The 27,564-nt window shown below is 35.9% G+C and overlaps 1 protein-coding gene across 3 annotated transcripts in view; it reads right to left on the reverse strand.

Annotated features, from left to right (window-relative positions):
- Positions 1-27,564, reverse strand: part of LOC306865569 (signal transducer and activator of transcription 5B-like) — a 94,910-nt gene that overhangs the window by 57,488 nt on the left and 9,858 nt on the right. The window contains exon 1 of one of the 3 annotated variants that reach the window (XM_079410261.1): positions 20,864-20,961. The exons of the other annotated variants lie outside the window; for them this stretch is intronic. The gene's annotated coding sequence lies outside the window, so the exon portion shown is untranslated. Of the gene's footprint in view, positions 1-20,863; positions 20,962-27,564 lie in introns of those variants that run through there. 3 annotated transcript variants of the gene reach the window in all.

Raw genomic sequence — 27,564 nt, forward strand, 5'->3', positions numbered from 1 at the left:
AACACACACACACACACACACACACACATAAAATAATATATAAATAAAATGATAATCCAAATATTTCTTCTACTCAGTATTTTAGGGGGGTTTTTTCGGTCAAACAAGCAGTTTTGGTTTTAAATTGATTAAATTATTTAGGACAAAACAAAGAAAATATCAATGAATGTGGTTGAGTAACTTTGAGTAACTGTTGTCTGACTGACAAGAAGGGCCTCAGCCAAATGAGAAGCATATCAGTGACATTTATGAGACCCATCACACTGTTTATTGGGATGCTGAGGCTGACTGTGTTAAAAGCTGTGCTTTAATAGCCAAAATATCTTTATTAGCTCTAAATTTAAACCTTGATAGTGTGCAGGGAGAAGAGCGTCAGATGTTTAGCAAGACTGGTATGCAGTGTGTGTCTCTGTGCATTTGTGTCTGCTGATCTATTAACAGGTCCTTTGTGAAGCTTATTTTGAACCTCACACACTTTTTGACTGCACAAGATCATGTTCCTGTGTGTTAGTGTCTAGTGTACGAGGTGAAAACAGACGTCTATGGTAATGTGTGTGTGTGTGTGTGTGTGTGTTACAGTTTCACTGTCTGGCACCTAGCAAGAGGAGCTATTTTAACCTATCACTGGCCTCTAATCAGATCAGTCTATAGAAACCTATTCAATCACACCTGTTAGCTTTTAAATGAATTCGAGACAAACTGAGGATGTCATAGCTTTGCCCTATAAACAGCATTTCGTTCCAGAGCGACTGTACTGAACTATGGACAGCTTTCGCAAGACGAAAAGCCCAATTTTCCCTGAGAAAACTCAAGTACAGAGCACTTTTAAACTTCAAGAACATAAAACGACAGACTGGAGCACATTGCAGTGAATGGATGTTAAAAATAGAGAAGCGAGCCAGTCAGAGAACGAGGGAAGAAAGTGAAATGGAAATTGCGCTGTCTGGACATGCGAGTTGTAGAAACAGACTGAAGTCTGCAGGAATGAGAGCTGTTAAGATTAAATGATCAATAAGTAACTTCATAACTACTGGTTGCCATAGAAAAGTCTATAAAGCATGCTGGAGACAGGGACAGAAAAAGAAACTGACATGCTGACACACACACATACAGCTGAGTCTTCAGCGTTGGCCACTTTCATGTTCCAGGGCTTGATTTTTATTTAATCTAATAGGTTTCATCATTTATTTTTGCTATTTTTTAAGCAACTTTTCCCAGCCTTTCAATTTTAAACTCTGAAGAGTCATTAAAAATACATATAAATAATTATTTAGAAGAGCATGAATAATTACAAGAGCATGTTTTTTACAAAATGTGAGACATGTAACAACACAAAATTCAAGAAAAAAAAGGTTCAAATAAAAAAAATTAATTATGTATTTATTGTTCGTAATTTAATTAAACTGTATTTTGGTCAAATTATGCAAAAAGCATAAAAATAAATAATAAATATGTATTTACAAGACATAAAATGTTATGAGTCAGCCTTTTTATAGATTTTTTTTTTACACAATCCTATTAAACAGAATACATAATTTAAAATGTGTTGATAATGCATTATTTTACACTATTGAACATGATTAACAGGGAAATTATATAAAACTAGTGAGAATGTGAGAGTTTGTCTTCCAAAAGTTCACAGCGCCCATAAGTGAGTGGATAAACCCATCCAATTGCTCTACCTAAATTTTTCCTAATCCCTCCAGAATGACTAAAAGAAGCAGTACAGTTTCAACAAACACAGTCTTAGCGTCTTCCACATCCTCCTTCAACTTTGGAATGTGAAAAACATGGTTTTCAGATTGTGATAAAAGGAAACGAACACTTACTACACATTTCATAAGACTGACAACCAACTTCCAGTTAAGACTAAAATACATTTGAGACATGCAGTGAAAAAAAATCTAAATATGATTTAAAGAGAAAGCAACTTGATCATGTGAATTTCTTCCACTGAAGCTCAAGATGCATCATCTCAAATCTACTAGAGAAGGTTTGACAATCTTGTGGAGTTCATGTAGCTTGAGTGCTGCCGTCATTAAATAAAGCAAACTTTTTAAAACTTTTGCCTCAATATTTTCACTAAACTAGTAAATGGGGAAATAATTTAATTGCAAAAACAGCTGATTTGCATAATCGCTAGATCATCAAAAGCTGTGTGTTTTTCAGTATTACTGTCTATGTCGTTCCATATTTTCTTACAGCTTCATAAATTGTTGTCATGTAAAGGAGGAACAAAGAAAGTCTAGATTTGAAGGTCCCAGACCACAAGACAACCGTTTTAGTCAGCACACCACACTTCTGTTCTCTCCCATACACATTTGTAAACTCAATACAGAGACTTCTTTAGGCAGCCTTACAATTATATATGCAAACATGATGAAAAGATACAAACAGATACTAAAGGAAAGCAATTAGATTTACATTTCTGAGAAAGAAAAAAAAAAAGTTGTAAGTGGTGCCTGTTTAAAACTCGCTTTCACTCTCAGAAATAAAAGGTACAGAAGTTGTCACTGGGGCAGTACCTTTTCAAAGGGTGCACTTTTGCATGTAAATGGTCCACATTGGTACCTTAAGGGTACAAATCAGTTCCTAAAAGGTACAAAAGTGTACCTTTTCAAAAGCTACTGCCCCAGTACCAGCTTTTGTACTTTCTATTTCTGAGTTTAGGGTTGTTGCTAATCAGTTGTTGTGGTCTTCCAAGTGCTTTGTAAGTGTTTGTTAACTGGACCTGGTCAAATAAAAAATAAAAAAGCAAAAGCAAACAAGTATGATATTCTAGTCTCAAGATATGGTTTGAGCCCTTTCAAGGGTAATTCAAAGGAATTTTGCCTGTTTGAAATCTGCCTGTGTGAAAATCAAAAGTGAATTAGCAATATTAGTATGACTCTCCTCAACAAGCCACATGATTTGATTTGAGTTTTCATTCATGTTTGCAGCACAAATGCTGCAGGATTAGATGCACCACCATTCGAAAATCTTGAAGTAAATATGTTTTTTTTTAAGGAATTAATACTTTTATTTAACAAAGACACATTAAACTGATCAAAAATGCCCTTAGAGACTTTTACATTGTTACAAGTTCTATTTCAAAAACAGCAAATGCCATAATTCCACAAATTTAATTAAGTTTACTGTAGTAAATTTTGTTAAGGACCATCTCTCACACACAAACAAATCTGCAGAGAGTGCCCTTCTGCAAACTACACAAGCCTATTTTAACCTAGTAACCCAGCACCTGTAACGAAACATCTTTAGACCCAGCATAACACCATTACATCAGTGCGCAATGCTTGGAAGGTGCTTGTAAAACATCAGTAATTACAGGTTCCATTCAGTCAAATGCAGGATATAGACATTTGAGGTTGATGAATTTCAGCATAATGAGGGAGAGCACAGGTTTAGAAAACTCATCAGTGCACCTAAATTTCCAATAAAAGAATAACAGCTTTTAAACTGACACTTGCAATGGACCTGACAGTGCTTGTACAGCAAAGGTGTACACTCTAAAAAATGCTGGGTTAAGTGAAGTGACATTCAGCCAAGTATGGTGACCCATACTCGGAATTCGTGTTCTGCATTTAACCCATCCAACGTGCACACACACAGCAGTGAACACACACACACAGCAGTGAACACACACACACCGTGAACACACACCCGGAGCAGTGGGCAGCCATTTATGCTGCAGCGCCCGGGGAGCAGTTGGGGGTTCGGTGCCTTGCTCAAGGGCACCTCAGTCGTGGTATTGAGGGTGGAGAGAGCGCTGAACATTCACTCCCCCCACCTACAATTCCTGCCGGCCGGAGACTCGAACCCGCAACCTTCGGATTACAAGTCCGACTCTCTAACCATTAGGCCACGACTTCCCTGCACGACTTCCCTTCCCACGACTTAAATATGAACAAACCCAGCGATTGGGTTGTTTTCAACCAACAGTTGGGTTAAATGTTTAGCCCAACCATCTGGGCAGTAACCCAACCGCTGGGTCAAAACAACCCAATCGCTGGGTTTGTCCATATGTTACCCAGTGCTGGATTTTATTTAACCCAGCATTTTTTAGACTGTATGAGTGCAGCTGGCCTGCTGACAAATCATAGGTTCAAGGCTCAGAGCAGGTCAGTGCTGGTGCTGTGAACCACATGTCATCTTCTGATGACTGCTAGCACCTGTGACCGCTGCCACTGAAAGAAGAGGTCAGTCTATAAGAGAGAAACAAGTTCCTAGATGTACACCGGCTAATGCTATAAGAGGATCAATATAGCATGCTGAGAGACATTTCTTGTGCTGATTATCACAGTAGTACAGCGCCACTGGTACTCTACTTGTCTATGTTTTGCTATATGTTATTATTATTTGACTAATGAAATGCCCATCAGCATGCTTGAATAGTGACAGTATTTTTCACCAAGAAAAAGCTTAAAAGTAGAAAAGCATAATATACTGTATGGTAAATATATGTGGCTTGAAGTATATTTTGTATAAACCTTTAACTGCAAAAATAATACTTCAAAGGGCAAAATGCATTTCCAATCATAAAATTTGGGTAAATGCAAATATATATATATATATATTTAAAATAAAAAAATACTGTTAATTAGCTACAAATATATTATACAATGTAAGCAATAAAAATATATATTTCTTTAAATTATTTGCCCTATGTGAAAACCAGGACTGCTTCTTAGTATAGTAGTGCACTTACAGTAGTACTATTCTAAGTGCCCTATAAGTGTACAGCAGTTGCTATTGAACTAATACAATTATATTAAGATGTCTGACTAAAAAGATCATTAAATTAAGTTCATTGAATTGTGCAGTGAGTGAACTTTCAGGTCAATTTTTGACATTTTGTAATGCAGCGATGCTATTATTAAACTGTTTTTTAATAAACATTATTCAAAATTTGTTTAATAATGTTTTTAAGTTGCTTTGTATGGCATATTCTGAATTTAATAAACGTAACTGAAAAATTCCATAACAAAAAGGGCATATTTTTGTCAAATCACACATTTATTTAATTAGACACATTCTCAAAAGTGTAATAATTATAGGGTTTTAGGCAGCCCATATTTTGACAATGCAGTATGTAATTTTCTTGGTCATCATTTCATTTTCAAAAAATGAAAATTAGTGAAAATTAAAATGAAAGTAAAAATGAAAATTAGTCCATGTTTTACACACCCTCAAGGCATCCTAGGTCTATATGACTTTCTTCTTTCAGATGAATCCAATCGGAGTAATATTCAAAATTGTCCTGGCTCTTTTAAGCGCTATCATTGCAGTCAGCGGGTGTTTCTGTTACACAGTCCAAAACACGTAAAATAAAGTGTGCGAATCCATTAAAAAACCGTGACTCACACATCTCCGGGGTGTGAAAAAGGCCTCCTGTAGTGAATCGATGCGTTTTTGTAAAAAAAAAAAAAAAAAAAAAAAAAAAAATCCATATTTTTATATAAACCGATATAAACTTCCGCTGTGTGTCGTATGCACGTTCACGAGAGACTGCCTTTCCGACGGACAACGTAGGACACCGGTGTGAGTCTCGCAAAAACTAACGTTTGTTTATAGGAGCAAAGGAAGCAAAGTTTCCTTAGTTTATCAAAAAATAACCTCCTTTAGCAAATCTCCACTTGGCTTTTACTGAAATCCTCCAACATTTTTCTTTACAAATCCTCGCTTTGTGTTTCTAATTTGTGACCGGCGTTCGTCACTAATCACGCAACACCAACATCCTATGTCATCCGCCGGAAAGGCTTCCGCTTATTACAGTTAGATGAAGTGAGAGAGATGTGTTTATTATGCTTGAAATGTGGATATTTCTCTTACAAAAACACATGGATTTGCAACAGGAGGCCTTTATTCATGCCCCGGAGCCGTGTGAGGCACGTTTGTAATGGATTCACGCACTTTATTTGACATGTTTTGGACTGTGTAACAGAAATACCTGCTGACTGCAATGACAGCGCTTAGAAGAGCCAGGACAATTTTTAATATAACTCAGATTGGATTCGTTTGAAAGAATAAAGTAATATACACCTAGGATGGCTTGAGGGTGAGTAAATAACAGGATCATTTTCATTTTTTGGGTGAACTAACCATTTAAGTGTCACACACACACAAAAACAAACATCACCTCAAAATATCACTGGCTGAAACTCCAAATAATTTACTGTAAAATGACATTAAAAGGCACTTCATAACAGGAAATGTCAATATCTTAATCTAATTCAAGCACTCTGTAGGTTGCCGTTTTCCATTTTCTTTTCTCTTCAGTCTTTAAACAGGCTGAAGCAGAGAAAGACACCTTGCGGCAAAATTAACTGACAGAAACATCCCAGAGCAAAATCCTGACCAGTTTAACATGAGGCCATGTATCAAGCTACTGCCTTGAAGCAGGGCGCGCCTGCCACCATATGCAAAGTCATCAAATTCCAGCCACACTTTAATCCAGCCAGACCGAGAGGTATGTCACCCTGTAAATCACCCAGAATGCAACAGCACTGATTGATGACAGCCTAAGAGAGGATCCACGGGCACGGCAGGCCATAACTTAAGACTCCACGCTGAACATCCATAGTGTGTAAAAATATGAACTTATGTAATTGAGGAATCTTTTCTGAATACATATATGATAAAATGAAAGGATGAATTTTATTACACATCACTTTTTCTTTCTAGCAACGGTACCACTTTATATTAGTTGGCCTTAACTACTACAGGTAAAATTAAAATATCATTGTAACTTATTTCAAAAAGTGAAACTTTCATATATTTTAGATTCATTACATGTAAAGTAAAACATTTCAAAAGTTGTTTTGTTTTAATTTTGATGATTAGAGTTTACAGCTCATGAAAGTCAAATATCTAGTATCTAAAAATATTAGAATATTTACTAAGATCAATCAAAAAAAGGATTTGCAAAACATAAAAGTTCAAGTTCTTTACAGTAGGTTCATTTATGCACTCAATACTTTGTCAGGGCTCCTTTAGCACAAACTCCAGCATCAGTGAGGAATGGCATGGAAGCGATCAGCCTGTGGCTCTGCTGAGGCACTATTTAATTTCATCTGTAATTAATTTATGTAATTACATTTATAATTACACTACTGACCCATCCCTTACACCTTTATCCACCCTGAAACCTACCCATACTATCAAACCTGTTCCTAACCTTACCCGTGTCCCACCTCAATAGCAGCAGAAGTGTTCTGTAATACAATATGAAAAATGTATGAACACAATAAGTATATTGTACTTATTTTTTGATAGAAGTACATAGCTGTTAAGACCACCTAATATAAAGTGGGGCCTTAGCAACACTATCGGCACCAAACATAATTACAAAAATACTGTCTGTTTTCATGCAAGTTTATGCCACTGTTCAATGCAAACAAGCAGTCATTTGTTAAACTAAATTTGTTGGTTGAGCCAATGTCGCACAAAGTCAATAGATGTCTGTTCTGTTTAGTGCTGCCAGTGGCTCTCAGATTAGACAATTCACTCTTAAAACCAGAAAGCCAACGTTAGCAAACAGAAAAAGCAGTTTAAAGAAAAAACAGAAGTTAACATCCACTATAACACCTACATGAAGCAATGCTGAGAATGATTAAAAGTAAAAAGTAAAATTTACAAAAAAATTTGCTGAATACTGAACTAATAAAATACTCGCTACTGTACATTGATTTTTGCACTTCCCATTCAGATTGAAACTGGCTTAGTTTTGTATAATAAATCCTCTCTGTGGTGTTACATTGTTTGGTAGGTTGTGTAAAACTTTGATTGTGGCCAGTTATTGGGCAATGCAGTTGTCACTCTGATATTTTTTTACATGCTACAGTTCAGTGCCCGAAGCTGTGATGAAAGAGACCGTTTACCGCTGTTAGCCTTGGCATTGTATTATCTAATACTGTCCAACAAAGCCTGACAAATTTTCTCCTAGTTTGAAAACACGTTTTTTTCAGTTCCCTGAACAACTGAATGCTGAAAACCTAAACTGACACAAAAATCACCCACTGAAGACCCCTTCCCATTTCTCCTTCAGGCTGTGGATATTTTCATAAATTCCTTAAATGAAACTGAGAAGGTCATGGCTATAAGCGCTTTACAACCACACATCAATTGCATCTACAGAATCATCTTCTGATGTTCCTGGGATGTGATTTTGGTAATCCACAGATTGATTGCTGATGTTTCAGGAATCCATTAGGAGACAGAACTTGAAAATGACGACCACATTTATGACAAAACTGTCATGCAGTATCCAGACCCAACCCTCAAGAATCTCTCACCACAAACAAAAACGGAAAAATATTAAACATTAACCAGTCTTAACCAGAACTTACACCAGATAGTTTAAAGGCAAAATATTTAGACCTTGGACCCTGGTAACCCTGGTTAAAAAAAATAAAAATTCTGTGTTTCACTCGGTCAAAGTGTACCCTGTAAAAAAAAAAATACACATCTAAAAAGGAGTGAGCCGGGATTGAACATTTTTCATAACATCTGGCTGCTGTGTAATCAGAAAAGAGTACAAGAGAGAGACTGGGTAACTGTACAGCTCAGCCAAACAAGTTCAGCAGTTGCCCAATTTCCTTTGAGCAATAGTCATTATGCAAATGATCCTGCATTTCCCAATAACCTCCTGACAAATCATTTGTTGAAGTTTTATAACTTTTCCATGTGCAAACATCAAAATATAATGACTGGTTTTCAATGTATCATCTTTTGTGGGAGATTAATTTTGGCATTAGAAGTGATGTTTTTTTTTTTTTTTTTATCCTTAACACTAAAATGTCACTTTTTATCAAATATCAAAATTGAGTTGTCAGGTGTGTTTTTTATCCTGGCAGAGGTGCATTGCAATCGCAAGAGATGGCCACACGCATCTTTTTTAAGAAAATGAGAAATTAGAAAAGCATTCCCTAAAAATATATTCAATCTAAAAAAGAAAATCTGTGATGAAGTGTGTTCCTGACAAAATTCCTAATGGGCACAAAAGATCTGTCCAGAGGGAGCTTGTCAATGAGATGAGGCATTCTCAAAACAACTTGCACAACAGGGTGGATTCTTATTTTCATGTGACACTGCTCACTGGAAATCAAAAAGCCCCTTTTAATGGGAACAGAGCTGTGCTGCTCTCTGATCTGAATTGATGTTAAGCTCAGAAGGGCTACAGATAAAAGCAAAAATGCTAAACCGTCAGCAGCATGAGCAAAAAAAGTTGACAATTCATTTGACGGTGTGTGTGTGTGCATGTCTGTGTGCATTTCCACTGCAATAGACTCTTATAATAATGAAACACTGAATGATTGACCAGTAAAACAACACAGAAGTCACACAACAGGAACATAAGGTTATGTTTCATGCCTTTTTTTCCTCAAGTGAGGTGAATGAGAGAAACGTAATACTTTTCAAAGCATGAGACGTATTAAAAAATCTGCATATTTAACATCTGACTACAGGACACTGTTGGGACAAACAAAAAAGAAGGCAATTTAAGCTTTCAGGTTTACAAGGAAAAAAATGAAAATAAACACATTTCTGACCAAAATATATTTCGCATATATATGAAATATGACTTTCAAATTAAAATAATATTTTGTTTATAAATTCAAATGCCAAAATATATTACAAAATTTACCTCAGTGGGCAAAAAAATACAATTTTGGTAAAAGCAAAATGTGCTATATATACACATATATACACATACATTTTTTTTTTGGGCCCAAATCGGCTCATTTCTGTCAGAGGTACTATTAATTCTGATATAAATCATCTTAGGTACAAATCCCATGCTATTACACATTAACCATTTATAATCAAGTAATCAAGTACAACCAAAATTCTATGCCTCCATATATATTACAGGAATGGGTCCAGCCTTGATTAACTTGACACTAATGCAATGAACCATTTGTGGGGAAGCTTCACTTTAAGGTAATCATGCAAATTATACAAATAGCCAGTCTTAAATTTTTCCCCCTAATTTGAACACTGGAATAAACCTATGGATTTGATACAAGTTCATGTTCACACTGCGACAGGATGCTGCAGTGATCTGCATGAATAAACTGGATTTAAGTCTTTTATGTGATTTGACCTAATTGGCACTTTAAACCCCCCCCCACACACACACACACGCACGTACGCACGCACACCTTGCTGTGGCTTGTGAGTTTATGTCAGGATACTGACTTCCAAGACCATCTGGCCAGGCTACTGTTCCCAATAATTTATACTGGAAAACAACTCACCATGTCCTGGAACATCGACAGAACATTTAGAAAACAAACTCTCTCTTACAAACCATCATTACTTGGGGAAATGCCCACTGCAGCTAATAGACCCAAAGAGAAACAGTGAGATGCCGGTTAATACACACAAACAACATTTACTATGTTCATACAATAATATCAAATCTCAAGGCAGTTTAGGTACAAAATGATAGGACAAGTGGACGTGTGTAAGCTCTGTGTGACTGTGACAGAATGAAACCATTAGCTTCTTTTCAAATCACGAGCTGGAATTTGACCCAAAGGATATAAAACTGGAATCTTATGTTTTCAGACATTATAAAACATTAATTATTAATTATATAAATAACTATGCCCTATTAATTATTCCTATTCCTATTTCCTGGAACAGAACACATTTTTGTGCAACAAGTCTAATTTGTTAACATTAGTTAACTGCATTACTTAACATTAACTCACAACGAACAATAACTACAGCATTAATCTTAGTTAATATTAAATAACATTTACTAAAACATCTCAAACCAAAATTTGTATTTGTTAGCATTAGTTAATGCACTGTGAATGAACAATTGTTTTGTATTAATTAATATTACAAAGATATACAAAGACTAATAAATAAATGTATAATTATATTACTAATTGTTAATACATTAGCTAATGCATTAACTAATATTAATAAGGGAGACTTTTTTTTTTTAAATCGTTACCCATTTTTGTATAATTAGACGTAATTAGAAATGTTTTTAAAATTCTAACATTGTTAAAACAATTTTAATTTAACATTTAACTATTTTAATTTTGTGCCATACTGTGGCACAAAATGTCCATTACTGTATTTAGTTAAATGTAAATATATAGCAAAATAAAAGAGAAATTTTTATGAAAATACTGCAGCATGAAATGTTATTTAAAACTATACAATGGCAGTCATATTATACATTTCTAAGAATTTGTTTATTTTAATTATACTAGCATGGGTTCAAAATCAAATTCCTGTTTGCCACATCAATTTAAAATAAAATTTAGATTTTAAGTTCCGATTCATTTTTGAACTGTACACATCCCTGTTGAAGGGGGGGGGGGGGGGGGGGGGGGGGTCAAAGATTTTGGTTTTCCCCTTGTCACCTGAAATAAACTTCATTAGAAAAGACAGTGGAACAGTGCCAATGAGTGCATGAGTGATTTGTGTGAGTGTGCGAGTGAGTGTGTGCCATAGGAGAGGGAGGGAACAGCGTGTTAATCTTCTTATATAACCAAAAAGCACACACACACACACACACACACAGCTGTCTCTCTCTGTGTTTCCAGAGGCAGTGTGAGGTTCTGGTGCTAAAAGACTATCCAACCCTTTTAGCGTGTGCAGAAAATGAACAATTATTTTTTTCATCCTCAGGCTTTTTTACATGAATTTTGAAGATACTTTTTAATAGTTTGATCTTTTGACCAGGAACAGGTTGTCAATTTTTCTTTGTGTGTATGCATGTGTGTGTGTTTGAGTTCAACTAATTGACTAGCCAGAGTCTAAAATGCACACAAGCAAACATGAAACACAAAATGTGGTTAATATTTACATTTCTATAAGTCATTTTACATTTCTATAAATCATTTTTTTTATATAATTGTAGCAGTAATACACACTGACAGCATTTTGCAAAGCAACATTTGTTATTTTAAAATCAATCAGCCTCTACATACTTAACTTACATCATTTTCAACAGCATTTAGGCCATTTGCAAAGAAACAATCAAGAGGGGACATATGTCTCTATGAGAGGAATGTAAGTGAATGGAAATAAATCTCTATTTATTTTCCATTTTACCCATCTCACATATAAAGAGGGTTCACTGTTCAATGCTTGAGAACAAGAATTCATTCATGTATATGTGGCTTTTTAAAATAGTTTTGACCTTATAATATTTCACCAAAATTTCATAACTGGATCTTTCAGTGAAAAACAAAGGACTTCTCTCTGTATGCAGGACTTCTCCAATCATTCTGTCTGCTTAAACCACGCTCATGGAAGTTCATATTCATCTGCCTCCACTTTTGACTGCAACGACCACATCTCAAAATCCAGTCAACGACCAATACATACAACCAAGCATTGTTGAGGGTTAAGTTGAGGGTTGATATTACATAATCAGACTTTTAAGTAACTAGTAAAGTAATACTTTACTTTTTAATTTAGAAGGAAATATCTGAGTTACTTTTTGAAATAAGCAATGCCAGTTCCCTTTCAGTTGGTCACTCTTAGAGAGACCAATCCACTTCGAGTGTAACTAAACGAGCCAATGCACATTGGCATACCATGATTGCATCCCGCTGATCATAGCGTGAGTATAAGTAGGCAGCAGGTGCAGCGCATATTCAGCTTGTCGCTTCGGAGCCGAGCATTCACAACGTTTTGCTCTGACTGAATGAGTTCAGCGTGCTCTTTGGAGCTCTTGGTGTTGGCGGTACGGCGCTTCAGCGGTGGTGGTTTCCCCAGTCGAGTGGGTAGCACACATCAGGCTGCAGTACCCCATTTGTGTTGCAGGCAATCATCTCCCCTGTGCGCTTCAGAATGCTAAAATAGTTTTTTCCCTAAAAGAGCATTCACAGGTGCGTCTTTTTAAAGACTACGTTGTATCTGGCAAACTCGACGTTACGTCTTTGTAAAGACAATTTGGGTCTTGCTATAGACAACAACATGTCACGCGTGCGTTTCTGGATACGGTCGTTATCTGGCGCCGGGTGATGGTCACGATTGCTGCCCCACGTGCCTGGGCAGTAGCACATTGAGGTGGCGTTCGTGGATGGGTCATGTTCTCATTGTGGGAAGATGATCATCTCGGAGTTGCGGGCCAGGCTCCGTTACATCGACAAAGGGGCGGGGGGGGGGGGGGGTTTGGCAACACTTTTTAACACAGGGCCATGTGGGTTTGCATTTTGTTTTCCCCTCATAAAAAAAAACTTCATTTAAAAACTGTATGTTGTGTTTACCTGTGTTATCTTTGATTAATATTTCAATTTGTTTGATGATCTGAAACATTAAAGTTTGACAAACATGCAATAAAATAAAAAAATCAGGAAGGGAGCCAACACTTTTTCACACCACTGTAGAGATGCCATATAATTATATTACAAAGTTCGGTTCCTCAAGGTCTTGGTGTCCCAGACTGGCCTCTTTGGCGACGCAGTCGAGAACATGGCCCAGCAGTTCTCGGCTGCACAGGAGCAGACTGAGTCAATCCAACACTTCCTGCCCCGGCGGGCAGCTGCTGCCTCCACCTATACACCGGCTGCAGCGCCCCAGCCTGATCGTCACCTCGATCACCATATTTTCTCTTTTAATTTAAATCTAAATTTATTCACATTGGCCCTCGAAAACCTCTTCTTTAACACACTTGACCAAGAAAACGTGCAGGGGAAGAGTTTAGGTTGTATTAAAAGTCGGGGGACACCTCCCCCGCGTATTGCACACCCACGCTACAGGGAGCCACCGCAGAGGGATGAAAGAGCCGCATGCGGCTCGGGAGCCACGGGTTGCCGACCCCTGCTCTGAGAGAACAGAGCATTCGCATTCGCATTCTCAACTACCTCGATGACTACTTTTTGTGTTTAGGGGTGGGGATGGGTGGGTTTAGGGATCAGGGGGTGGAGACGGGTAGGTTTAGGTATATGTAAGGTGGGAGGAGTTGGATCTAGATCGGCACTGACAGCTGACAGACTTTGATTAATTTTAACAACTTTTACCGTCTGCATTAAAACCATAATATGATTAAACACTAAGGCAGCCCAAAATAATGTAAATATTTTAGCAAATATTCATTCAACTGTGACCAGTGGATCAGTTTATATCAACAGTGGACTGGAGGCATTACCTAGAAACACACACACACACACACACACACAACAGAATACACTGACCTTTAGGTGACTTTCAGATGCACTGAAAAGGGCGAAAAGGATGTGAGTAACAAGGGCCCATAGGACACAATCCCATGTATACAAATCCTGTCATACTTTACATGCTTACACAAATAGGCCAACGTGGACGAAGATCCTTTACGTCTTTGCTCTCTCTCACACACACACATGCTTGGTAACAAGGACCCGTGAGGGTAAAGTGCCAAAGAGGAGGCACAGCAACCAGAGAAAGAACTAATTAAGACTAATGAACAATGTTGTCTGGTCTCCTGCCTGGGAGCCCTGAACAGACGGCAACTCAGGAACAATCTTATGCACCAGACCCTCAATCTTTTACCAGTAAATGCACAGTATTTAACACTCTCCGCACTTCATTGAATCCATACCTCTGCTGGCTCACGCTAAATGCACCTGATATTATTTAAAACATGTAAAAGCCAATAAAAAGTGACTTTTGGCACTAAACAAAGTCTGATCCAAATATCGACCCATAGGCCAGCTAAATTCCCAGAGCAGCAGTATACAGAGGAACTCACTCTCTCTCTCTCTCTCTCTCACACACACACGTATATATATTTTTACAATATGTACAATATTTTCGATCCCCTAAACTACCGGTCACAAAAAAACTTTCTGCATTTTACTTTTTTTTTTTATGATTTATCACCTAAAAAATGTCCCCACAAGGAAATTACAGGTATTACTATCCTATAATGTAGGAATACCAGGTTCACACACACACACACTCACACATACATACATACATACATGTATATATATGTATATATGTATATATACATATACATATACATATGTGTGTGTGTGTGTGTGTGTGTGTGTGTGTGTGTGTGTGTGTGTGTGTGTTTGCGTGTATATTTTTTAAATATTTTTCAGAATCCTGTATTTTGTTAAAACAAATAAAAATATCATAGAAAGAAACACTAATAAATTCAAAGTTTTGTTAAAATATTCACAAAAAAAAAAAGTTCAAACACAGTTTTATTCTTTGAGATATGTTTAAAGATTTCTGAAAATGACTCGTCAGGCCTTAAATATCTGATTTCCAACTGACTCGGTTCTAATCCTGATAACAGTTACTGTCTCTTTCAGTTGTTGTTAAAAATTTAAATTTTCAAAATTGAAAATTTTGTCATTAATTACTCAGCTTCATGTCGTTTCAAACCTGTGAGACCTCCGTTCATCTTCGGAACACAAATTAAGATATTTTTGATGGAATCTGAGAGCTCTCAGACACTCCATAGACAGCAAGGGTCCTTACATGATCAAAGTCCAGAAACGTAGAAAGGAGATCGGTAAAATAATCCATGTGACATCAGGGGTTCAACCGTCATTTTACAAAGCTACGAGAACACTTTTTGTGTGCAAAAAAAAAACAACAAAAAAAACACTTTATTCAATACGTAGAAGACGTATCCACGCAGTGCGGCTGACACAGAAGAGCGTATGCAGTTTGCATCCAGCGGATATTCTCCAAAATGGCGCTACGCTGATGTAGAGGAGACGAACTGTTGAATAAAGTCATTTTTTTTCTTTGCATTCAAAAAGTATTCTTGTAGCTAGGGATGCGCGGTATACCGATACTGGAAAAGTACCAGTATGTGTTATATTTCAAACGGTACGATATCATAATTTTGCTCAATTCGGTATTTCATACGCTGCAGTTGCAAAATGCACCTGTAGGTGCCCAAATTGCTGCACAACCTGTAAATGTGACAACAGAACGTCGCGATGGATCAAACAGACAAAACTATCAGCGCACCCGAATAAACAAAGAGAACAGTAGAAGTGAAATATGGCATTACTTTGGATACAAAACAGATGACAAAGGTGAACGAAATGACCTTACTGCACCTGTATGCAAGCACTGATATAGGCCTAAATCATGTTGCCATAGGGACACATCAAATCTTTTTAAGCATTTGTCGCTTGCTCATCCTGATCTTTTCAGAGAATTAAGAGATCGACAGGTGAGTGCGTCATTCATAAATTCAGATTTTATTTGACCTTTTATTTACATCTGATCAACGCACATACAGATGTAATACAGTAAGCTCAAACGTGTGTGTGAGACACGCTAGAACCAGTGAAGTTTTGGTTACGTAATATTTGCACTTGCATTTTATACAATCAAAAATTTATTGGATTTGAATTGAGCAAGAGTTTTGCTATATTAATTTTAGTATTAATGATATGAAGGGAATGTTTCTGACGCGCTGCCGACCGCTAATATGAAGCAAGCGAGAGAGTGAGATTTATATTTAATGCTTTTTCTTTGGCCTGAAATCTGAAAATCTGAGAGAGAGAGAAATAATAACGTGATTTTGAATATTACTTTGACTGTTAGAATAATATTTTATAATAAAGCAATATTTGTTGCATTAATTGTGCAACTTCAGTTGTATTTGTTTCTTCAAACTCAGTCCAAATGTAACCTATGCTCCCGGTAGGTTTTTTTGTTACATTTTGAGACATTTTATTTGCACTATGTGTTTGCACTGAAAAGATAAGATTTGAATATATTTTCATCTTATTACTTCAGTTAGCCTATTTTTTTTCTCCAACATCAAAATGTAACCTATGTTCCCTGTAGGTTTTTTTATTACAGTTTGATACAAAGGTATTAAGATATGAATCTGTTTTTATTATTATTATTATTAATTATAAAATTGTTTTAAATTCACTTATATTTTGAGGCTGGTTATTTGTCACTTATGGTATCGATTTAGTATCAATACAGAGGTATTACATTCTAGTGTCATACCGAAGGCAAAATTATGGTATCGAGCCATCCCTACTCGTAGCTTCGTAAAATTACGGTTGAACCCCTGATGTCACATGGATTATTTTACTGATCTCCTTTCTATGTTTCTGGACCTGGACCCTTGCTGTCTATGGAGTGTCTGAGAGCTCTCAGATTCCATCAAAAATATCTTAATTTGTGTTCCAAAGATGAACGGAGGTCTCACAGGTTTGAAACGACATGAGGCTGAGTAATTAATGACAGAATTTTCAATTTTGGGTGAACCAACCATTTAATGCCTTGTTGTAACTTGCACTAGTGGTTCATACTACAATCATATTGTAGTCTTTTAAAACAATGTAATGTATGCTTTACTAATGGCACCAAAACGGGGGAAAAAAGAACAGGTCATCCTATATCAGCCATTGTTCTGTCAAACAGATTGTCCTGCCCCAAACTCCACAAACTCCACAGAGTCCAATGTGATATCCAAAGTGAAAGTTCCTAAGAAAATGTTCACATCAGTTGATGATCAATCTGAGCCTCATATTTAGACACTTTTATGAACTAATATTGTGACATATGAAACTACTGAAATCATACAAACTTAACATCACAGTGTAAGATGTAATTAAATCTCCCCGGAGTGAATGTCGTGATGGATTACTTCCATATAACAGTCACTTGGTTCAATATAGTAGCACAGGTTTTTCTGATTACAATATTAAGAGTGAAAACTCAATAACTTTTTGACAAGGAATAATTTGAATAAAGTGAAATCAATAAAACTCAGCAATTACACAAAACAATTACACCAAACAGTTTTTGTTTTCAAACACACAAATGCTTGCATGCACACACACTAGTAAGCACAGACACAAAGCACAGGTTATTCAGGTTTTTCTGACAGCTCTATGGGTTTCACTGAAAGAACATAATTTGAGTGCCCCTTCAGAATTTAATCTGGTGTGAAATCAGCAAAACAGTATATAATCAAACAGAATATCAAGCAAACATACAGGATAAAATAAATAAACATAACATACCCCGATTATTATAAACCCACACATGCACCACTGGTTATTCAGGTTTGACTGAGTACCAGTGACTCTAGAGAGCACTTTAACTGATAGTTTAATCTGTGTCCATTTAGAATCCATCTGAATACTGGCAGTTTTCAAACACACAAAAAGTGGGCATTAAAAACACACTTATAATTACAAAAGCACCATGCATGCTGATCTCCATCTGTTAGTGTGCTCCAAAGGGCATAAATGTATTCTGTACATAGGGCACTTCAGTGTTGCAGTGCTTTTCCAAAACAACTACTTTAAAACGCAAAACAATCCGAAACAATTGATCTGATCCATTACTAATGACTAATCCATTACTAAAAAAAAAAGGAACAGTTTACCCAAAAATAAAAACTCTGTCATTATTAACTCTCCATCATTTTGTTCCAAACCTGGATGGCCTTCTTTCATCTGTGGCACAAAGGAAAATATATTTTAACTCTTTACAATAAGGTTCCATTTGCTAACATTAGTTAACAAACAATGCAAAATACCCATAAAGCATTATTATTACAGTTTTTTTAAGCTGCTTACATACAAAATCTTTACTTGTCACACAATTTCTGAAACCTGACACTCAAACACCAGAACCACACACCAAATCTGCAAAACCATACACTAATTCTCTGCCTTTGACTTTTCAATTTCATAAAACATTTTTTTGCAAAACACAATTCTCTTTGTAACACACGGAAGTAACTTGATTTCCTTTTTCAAACACAACCAATCAAAATGCCACACTAATTCATCAGTGCTTCACACTAACACTAACTAATGTGCAAACACTGACTGCTTTACTGAACACCAACCAATCATGGCTTTAGAATAGGCCTATAAATACACATCTACACATGCTTGATGTAATTCTTTTCTTTCGTATTATGTAATACTGTATTCACAACCACAAATGCTTACAGTAAAAAGTTTGGTTTCAATCTGGCTTTCATGTTTACCATGAATTTTTCAACAACTCTCTACTCATGAAAGACAACCTTTAGGTTTTGAATAAGCATGTGTATATGATATATCCAAAAATTTAATATTATGGTAAAGGTGTTTGCAACGTAAGATAAATGTTTGCTTTTGAGATGTATCTGTGATATTTTGAATGCAGTGCTTCATTTTGCAAGAGATGTGAGGCATTTTGTGTGTGCATTTCTTGGATTTGTGTGTAAAGTATTGAAAAAAAAGAGGCAATGTTATTTTAGTTAAATAATGGGACCTTATTGTAAAGTGTTATACATTTTTTTGAATAATTTTGGTAACCAAACTGTCTTGGTAACCACTGACCAATGGATTCAGACACACACACACACAAAAATCCCAGAATATCTTCTTTAATGTTCAACATTCTTCAAAATATCTTCTTTTGTGTTCTGTGGAATAGAAAAGGTCACTGCATGTGGTCATGTAAATGCCTTACGACTTTTTTGGTAAGGTCCTAAAAGTCTGGCAACGTGACAATAAAGTGTACTCGCTGTGGCTTTAAGCCCATCCAGTCAGAGAGAGTATGAGAGAAGAAAATATATTGCACACTCTGACTCTTTGTCCCAAGAAATGATAAAAATGTGTTCTCATCTCGTGCAGCTGAAGTAGAAATGCTACAGTCAATATACTGAATTTGTTCAAACTTACCACTGACATGGAATATGCTGGGGCTTTTAATGCTTTATTTAACATCACTCACATGGAATGCTTGTAGATACACAAATGATTATGTTTTGATGTCACTACCAGGGAATAACCTGTTTTTTAATAAAGTATAGAGATTTCAAGGTAGTTAGCCTACAACCAGTTCATTAGCATCAGTCTTTGCGCAACAATAACAGCAACTCCTTTGTCTTGACGTAACAGATGACATAAAAATGTCCTTTGAATGACTGTTATGTCAGACCCCTGCACCTTTCAACCCTCTGAACCTCTCCCTGTAGAGGATGAAGGCCTCAGAGTGAGCACTGCATAGCCATGATCACCTCTAAATGGAGCACACCCTGTATCTTCTTTGCACACACACAACTGGTGAAGACAGGAAGTGAGATAACACTGATTATAATCCAACAGAAGCACCTGAGACTGATTTATAGCCACAATAAGACTAGCAAAGAGCAGAAGGCCCATAGCTCTACTCTTATAAAAGGTTGCTACCATCCCTAAGAAGTGTTGAGTCTTTTCTTCACACAGATGCATCCCTTCTACACAGAAACACAAAACCTGCATATTCTCAGAGAAAATGTGGCAAATTTGTACACTTTGCATACACTTTTTTTTTTTTTTTTGTATAGCCTACTTTTTGTACACTTTCTGTGTGTATGAACTGGTAGACACAAATGATCTGCTATCTGCAGCGCTATGTCAAGCTGAAAATCATTCTCTATCCTGTTGTGAAACTCCTAATTCATTGTGCACAAGCATGTGACTTCATTTGATTTGGATACATGACCACTGTTTTTCTTTACTGTTTCCTTCATTCTCTTCACACCACTTCAGATAAACATACAGGCATTTTCAACTATGAACTCAACAACTGATTTTGAATGGCAGCCTATGGTGACATTTAACTAGTGAAAATACAATTACAGATATCAACAATGAAATTGTTGATATCAAGAAATAGCATTTTAACTAGTGAAAACTGAATTGTTGATATCAAGAAATAGCATTTTAACTAGTGAAAACTGAATTGTTGATATCAAGAATTCATATCCTGAGAATGAATAAAAGTCAAAACGGCTTGCCATACCCAGCAGGTTTTGCGGTTACTAGTTAAAGTACAGAGGTTGTCTCATATCTGCTTATCCTTTTTGAGTGTTTTAGTAAGCCAGTCACTGTGTCAAATAAATATCAAATGGCACCAGCGTTACCTCAAACTACCTCTGTGTCAACACACCCAGAGCAGATTAGGACTAATCCTGCGGAAATGTGGACAGCACTCCAAAATACTGCAGTCTGATGGTCACCTACAAAAGGCAAAACTATCAGGGTCTTGCTCACTTGTACTGTAAACTGTAAGGATTTTTAATGAAAATATATATTTTTTGAAAATATTATATATTTCAATAATTATTTAATATACTTTAAATATATTTATATTACAGTTTTTCAACTGCTTACACATTATCAAAACTTTGCCTATTTTTTTCAAAACTTTATCTCTTGCAATATGAAGCACTGCATTCAAAATATCACAAACACATCTCAAAAGCAAACATTTGCAAACAAACACTTTTGCCATAATATTAATTCCTGTTAGATTTGCGTGTGATATATAGAGAATCGTGTGTTTTGTTTTTTTAAAAAGTGTTTTATGAAATTGAAAACTGAGTCCAAACCTGAGAATTAGTGTATGGTTTTGCAGATTTGCTGTGCGGTTCTGGTGTTTGAGTGTCAGGTTTCAGAAATTGTGTGACAAGCAAAGATCGTGTGTAAGCAGTTGAAAAAAAAACCTGTAATATACAGTACACGCATTGATAAATATTAAATATATAAAACCAAAATATTTAAATATGTAATGTAAAAATATAAGTACTTTTATTTTAAGATCTATCACAAAAATATATACATTAAATTGTTTAAATAAATGTATAGTAATGCACATGTAGTTAGATACATTTGATTTTAAAATGTATTAAAACTTTAATTGTAAATTCTTTCAAAAATATATTAGATGGAGCACTTTGGTGGCGTACTGCAGATGACCTGGTCATTGATTTGATTGTAATGATGCCAAAGAGCAGAAGTTAATTCGTAAGACTATAGTGACAAAGGCAGGTGAATCAACATTCATATCAGTCTCGTGATTTCCTTCACACTGATTAGCTTCTAAAGCATTAGCTTAGCCTACAATACATGTAGCCCTGGTAATCTCAGCTAATGCTCCCAAATGCTAAAACTCAGGAAGAGCTAGCATTAGCCTTAGTGAGAATTAACAGTCTGTTCAGCATTAGTGTTCTGTAGTTAGACAAAGTACTGAGGAAGTATCTTCACTTCACTCAACGCCTCTCCACTGTTATAGTGTAAACAGCAAGGCTAGTTGCTATGACGTCCAAGGAATTAATCAATAGCATGACCTGTATGGTCCACTGAAGCATACAAACATACAATAAGGGACAATGACAGCTAGCTAGACCCCTTTTTTGTGTACACAGCATAGAATTTAGAGTACCAATATATACACACACACACAAACACAAGCAAATCATTTACTCTATTACCAGAGAAAAACACAAAAAGTGAACTCCACAGCACTTCTGAAAGCAGTCAGAAGCATATACATATATATATAGACATCAGAGAGTGAAAATTATTAGAGCAAACGTACTTTCCTTATACAACACCACTGACTTTTGGTCAGAATCTGCACTTCAAAATAATCATTTCAACAAATCAGTATTTTTGTCTTGTTTTGCAATAAAACTAGAAGCAAATTTGTGTAATAATCATTACCATATGAAACAAGATATACACATATATATATATATACATACATACATACATATACACACACACACAAAAAGATTGGCGTTTTGTATGAAAACAACACTTTTATTCAGCAATTATGCAGTATTAAATTGATCAAATGTGATAATGTGATCAAATGTGGCTTCCACAAATTATTAAGCAGCACAAGTGTTTTCAATATTGACAATAATAAGAATGTTTATTGAGCACCAAATCAGCATATTGATTTCTGAAGGATCATGTGACATTGAAGACTGAAGTAAGGGCTGCTGAAAATTCAGCTTTGCACCACAGGAATAAATTTAATTTAAACTTTCAAAAACATTAAAAAGAAACCTACCACAAATTAATTAATTAAATTATGTTAATTAAGAAAAACATTTGCAAGGTTTTTTTTCTAAAAAAGTATTTTTTCACTCTTTAAGGAAGTTTACATATTTAAGTAAAGTAAAGTAAAGAGACTTTATTGTCATTGTAGTTATACAACGAAATTTGTTTGGTAGCTCACAGAGGCCAGCAGCAGTAAAACAAGAAAGCAGCACACAGAACATAGTAAATGTAGTAAAAGTATAAAATTACTGTATAAAATAAAATAAGAAGGCACTTAGTATAATAATAGACAAGATAAATTTAAGGGTAGAAATGTAACAGTATTTACAGTATAGTAGTTGAGTGCAGACATGAATGTCCCATAGAGTGTCTAGATAATAAAATATAACACTATTTACAATGTGGTAATTTAGTGCAAACAATGTCCAATAAGTGTCTTTGTGCATTAGCAGCAAACATGAGGAAGGGAGAAGAGAGGAAGGGTTAACTATTGTGTGTTGGGGGGGTGGCACAGGCTACAGCTCTGGGGAAAAAGCTGTTCTTTAGTCTGTTTGTATACATTTTTACAATTTGTATCGATTTATTTTAATTTTTTATGTTATTTTATTTATTTATTTTGCCGAGCGTGTCTACAAATATCAGACATAAAAGAGTTTTTATTTATTTATTTATTTTCATTTAAACCTGTTTTTTGACCATTTTGAATCAAAAAGAAAGCAAGCTATTTGGTAATGCCATTTCAGTCTGAAATTATTTTTTTTTACATTTTTCAGTTTACATTTTCCACTTAAATTATTATGCTTAAGATTTTGTAATTTAACATATTGAACTAGAGTTGAAAAATATAAGCAATTTCACCAGTGGCCTTAGATGTTTAGACACTATTATGTTTAGCATGCACACCTACGAGCAAGAAAAGTGAAAAGTGTCTCTTCAGTTCCCCACCCTCCCCAGACTGTGCCAAGACCTAGAGAGTATTACATTTTTAATTAGTGGGTGATACTCTTTATGTATTATGCCAAGTTACACAGTGTGGTTTCAGCCTATTTGAAAGAGCTATAGGAACAGGTGCAAATGTACACACATGCAAACACTCACCCACTTACACACACACACCTGCTGTCATTCCACCACTAAATTCTCATGTATGTTTTGTACGTCCATATCATTCTCTAGTCCTCACCGCTGGAAAACAACTTCAACTTATGCTCTTGCCGTGAGACATGAGATAATTTACTGTGATAAATCATTGATGTCTGAGGCTGCAGGCACTCGTTCTCCTTCTCATGCCTTCACATTAATTTTTAATTCGCACTTTTAATCTAAATAAGATAGAGCACTGAGACCACTTCTCAACCCAGAGTTTAGGCCATCTTCCAGAGGATGTCAGTGCAAGAGAGCTCATTGGCTGAGCTGCACAGTCACAGTACCAACAAAGAATTGATTGGCTGTCGCCGCACAGGACAGCACTCTAGTGTTGACCCGTTTACAGCAAGCCAAAAGAGAGAAATAACGAAAGAGAGACAGAAAGGGAGGGAAAACTATGTAGAGGGGGATTAAACAAAATGCATTTCATGAGCTTGAGATAAGAGGACTAAAAGAGCCCTTAAGCAGACCATGAACATCCATATAATCAAAAGAAAGTTCATGCATTTCAAAGCATTATCTGCTTTTGGTGACGTTTTAGTTTTACAATAATAGCATCCAATCCAAACGGAGCCACAAATGGCAAACCGCAGATTTCTACATTAGCATGTTTTATACATTTGGGGGGTTTTTTGGAGGAAAAAAAGTAAAGGGAAGTGGTGTGTGGCCAAGTATGGTGACCCATACTCGGAATTTTGGAATTTAACCATCCAAGTGTACACACAGTAGTGAACACACTCCCGGAGCAGTGGGCACCCAATGCTGCGGCGCCTGGGGAGCAGTTGGGGGTTTGGTGCCTTGCTCAAGCGTCTCACCTCAGTCGTGGTATTGAGGGTGGAGAGAGTGTTGTTTATTCACCCCACCTACAATCCCTGCCGGACCTGAGACTCAAACCCACGACCTTCAGGTTACAAGTCCAACTCTCTACCCATTAGGCCACGACTGCCCCTTTTTGCCCTGAGTTTGTAGATATAACATTTCCTACCATTAGCGAAGCCAAGTGACTAGCACAAGAAATATGATGACAAATTATATACAGATGCTTTAAAAAGTCATGCATTTAATCCGCATATTAAATGCATTTCAAAACTGTGTTTATATCTCCTCAAAATGTTTTCCCAGTCCCCGAGTACACACTCTCATCAGAAAACTCTTTTCTCTGCAAGTGGGACAGTAAATGTGCCATGAGGTATTCTATCAAGACTGGGTCTGGTTATATCATACATGTTTTAGACTGCATCATATTAGAGTCTCTGTACTAAACATTTACAACCATTCAACTTTAATACCCATTTCGTTTTGTACTTTAACATCAAACAGGAGACAAAAGAGTGAAGAGATCATTAGAAGTGAAGAAGATCTTGTCATCTGGGCATTACAATCAATCTGTTGATGTCTGGTGGCAGATTAAAAGACCAGCAACACGTCTGGGCAGCTAGTGCTACAAAAGCTTATGGATCATGTACCGCTTTCATTATCATTCTCAGTGCGGTTGTTTGATTGTCTTGCCGTAAATTAATCTCCTGAAGGCCTTCCACAATCCCTTGGTCCAAACGACAAACACCGTGATCTTTACCAAACGTTTGTGCCACAGGATCCAAAAAAGAAAGCAGAATGTGAGTCTCATTCACTAATAACTGTGTATTAGCTAAATATCTGCCGGATTCGCAAGATTGTACACACACAAATTTGTTACATTCTAATCCAAATTATCCAGCATGAAATCAAATCCAAATTAGTCAGTTGTAATTATGTCATTTAATTATATTTTATTAAAATGTTCATTGTTTAAAGGGTTACTCCACCCCAAAATGAAAATTTAGTCATTAATCGGGGTCTGACTTTGATGATGAACATAAAAACTGATTTTAAGTTTTGATTTTAAACTAAAACTGAAATAAAAATACATTTAAATAATATCAGAGATGTTGTAATGTTCGATTCATGAACAACTCGTTGTCGCATGTGCAAAAAACATTCTGGCCAAAATCTATTTTAAATATATGCTGTGTAAACAGTGAAGCTCAATTAAATATTTTTTACTGAAAAAATATACTGAATACTGAAACATACACACACACATATATATATATATACTGTATATAGAAACTGAAAATATACATAGTTTCAACCTTCGCATACCAAGAAATACATTTCCAATCTTACAGTAGTCTAAATTCAGGCTAAATGCAAATGTGGATGGAATAGCCTAAATCCAAACTAGACTTATAATGATTTAATAATGTTTAAACTATATCTATGTTAGTAAGTTCTTTGCAGATTTTTATTCAAATGTGTTATATGTTCACACGTGTTAACAAGTTTTTCTTCAAATGTGACATGCATTTTTTTATTTAAATATATGAAGGGCAAAATGTAGGTTTAAATGCTTTAAAAACATAATTCTATTTTAAAATATATTTTCAAAAATATACAAAAAATTGCACTTCATAATATTTTAGCAATTTTTAAAAAGAAAATATATTTATTTTGCCGTATGGGTTGTGTTGGATCTTTTCAATCAATCATTTTGAATAGTTTATTTCTAAATGATTCTTTAATAATTTTGCATTTATGAATCCTACTCCAGGCCACTAGAGTGGAAGATTATTGTAAATAGCAACTTTAAATCTGTCTATCACACAAAGCTATCATACTGGAGTATAGCGTATTATATAGTGTTGTTTATACATGATAATTATACTGAGATCTGATCTGTCAGCTTAATGGGGTGTTTTACCTTTTTAATACTCTCAGATGAATAACTCAACATCTGTCTCTCACCGTCTTTCATTCTCTTTTTCTACGTGCTAAAGAGGCACTGCTTGGTTCGGTAAGCCTGTAATAGGCTTATGCAGGACAGAAACACTCTTCTCTCTGCTCTCACACTAGCTTTATGGCCAGCCTCTCTATTGGTGATTTATTCTCATGGAGAAAACAGAAAGAGCGAGAGAGGCAGAAACGAACAGACACAGCATGGTGGACAGTGAGCAGTCAGGAGAGATTTATTCATTCAAGTCAGCTCAGATCTAAAACATTGACCACATCCACACTGATGCAAACAGAAATTAAACAAGATCAGATGAAGACAGACAGGCAGACTGATAGATAAAACAAATATTGTCCTGGATGACAGGAAAATATTCAGAGCAGCTTCATTAGGTCATCTGCAGTTTAGGTAAACTGACTGCTGTATGAACCTGATAGTCAGATAAGCTACTCAGGACTCTGCCCTGAACTTTGACATCTGCTGCCCCTCCTCCAGCCACCACCTTCTCACAAACATTTATAAAGGCTCATTTCACAACCATGACATTGAAATGAAGCATGAAATATAGACACAAGCTTAAAACAATCAATGATCATTACTAGGAAATATTCCACCACGAAGTTCTATACTTATACACAGGGCCGGCGCTAGCCATTTGGGTGCCCTAAGCACAAACGCTTGGCGGTGCCCCCCCCCCACCACCACCACCAAAGAAATATCTACCATTCAGAATTTCTTAGTTAGGTTCTCTTTACTTCCAAAATAACTGCTGCAAATAAATAATTGGAACAGAACAATGTAAACACAGAAAGTTAAAAGTGCAAAAAAAGTTTAAAGTGCAAATAACAGTATAAGTGT

This window comes from Barbus barbus (genome assembly GCF_936440315.1).
Source record: "Barbus barbus genome assembly, chromosome: 4".
Lineage (NCBI taxonomy): Eukaryota > Metazoa > Chordata > Actinopteri > Cypriniformes > Cyprinidae > Barbus > Barbus barbus.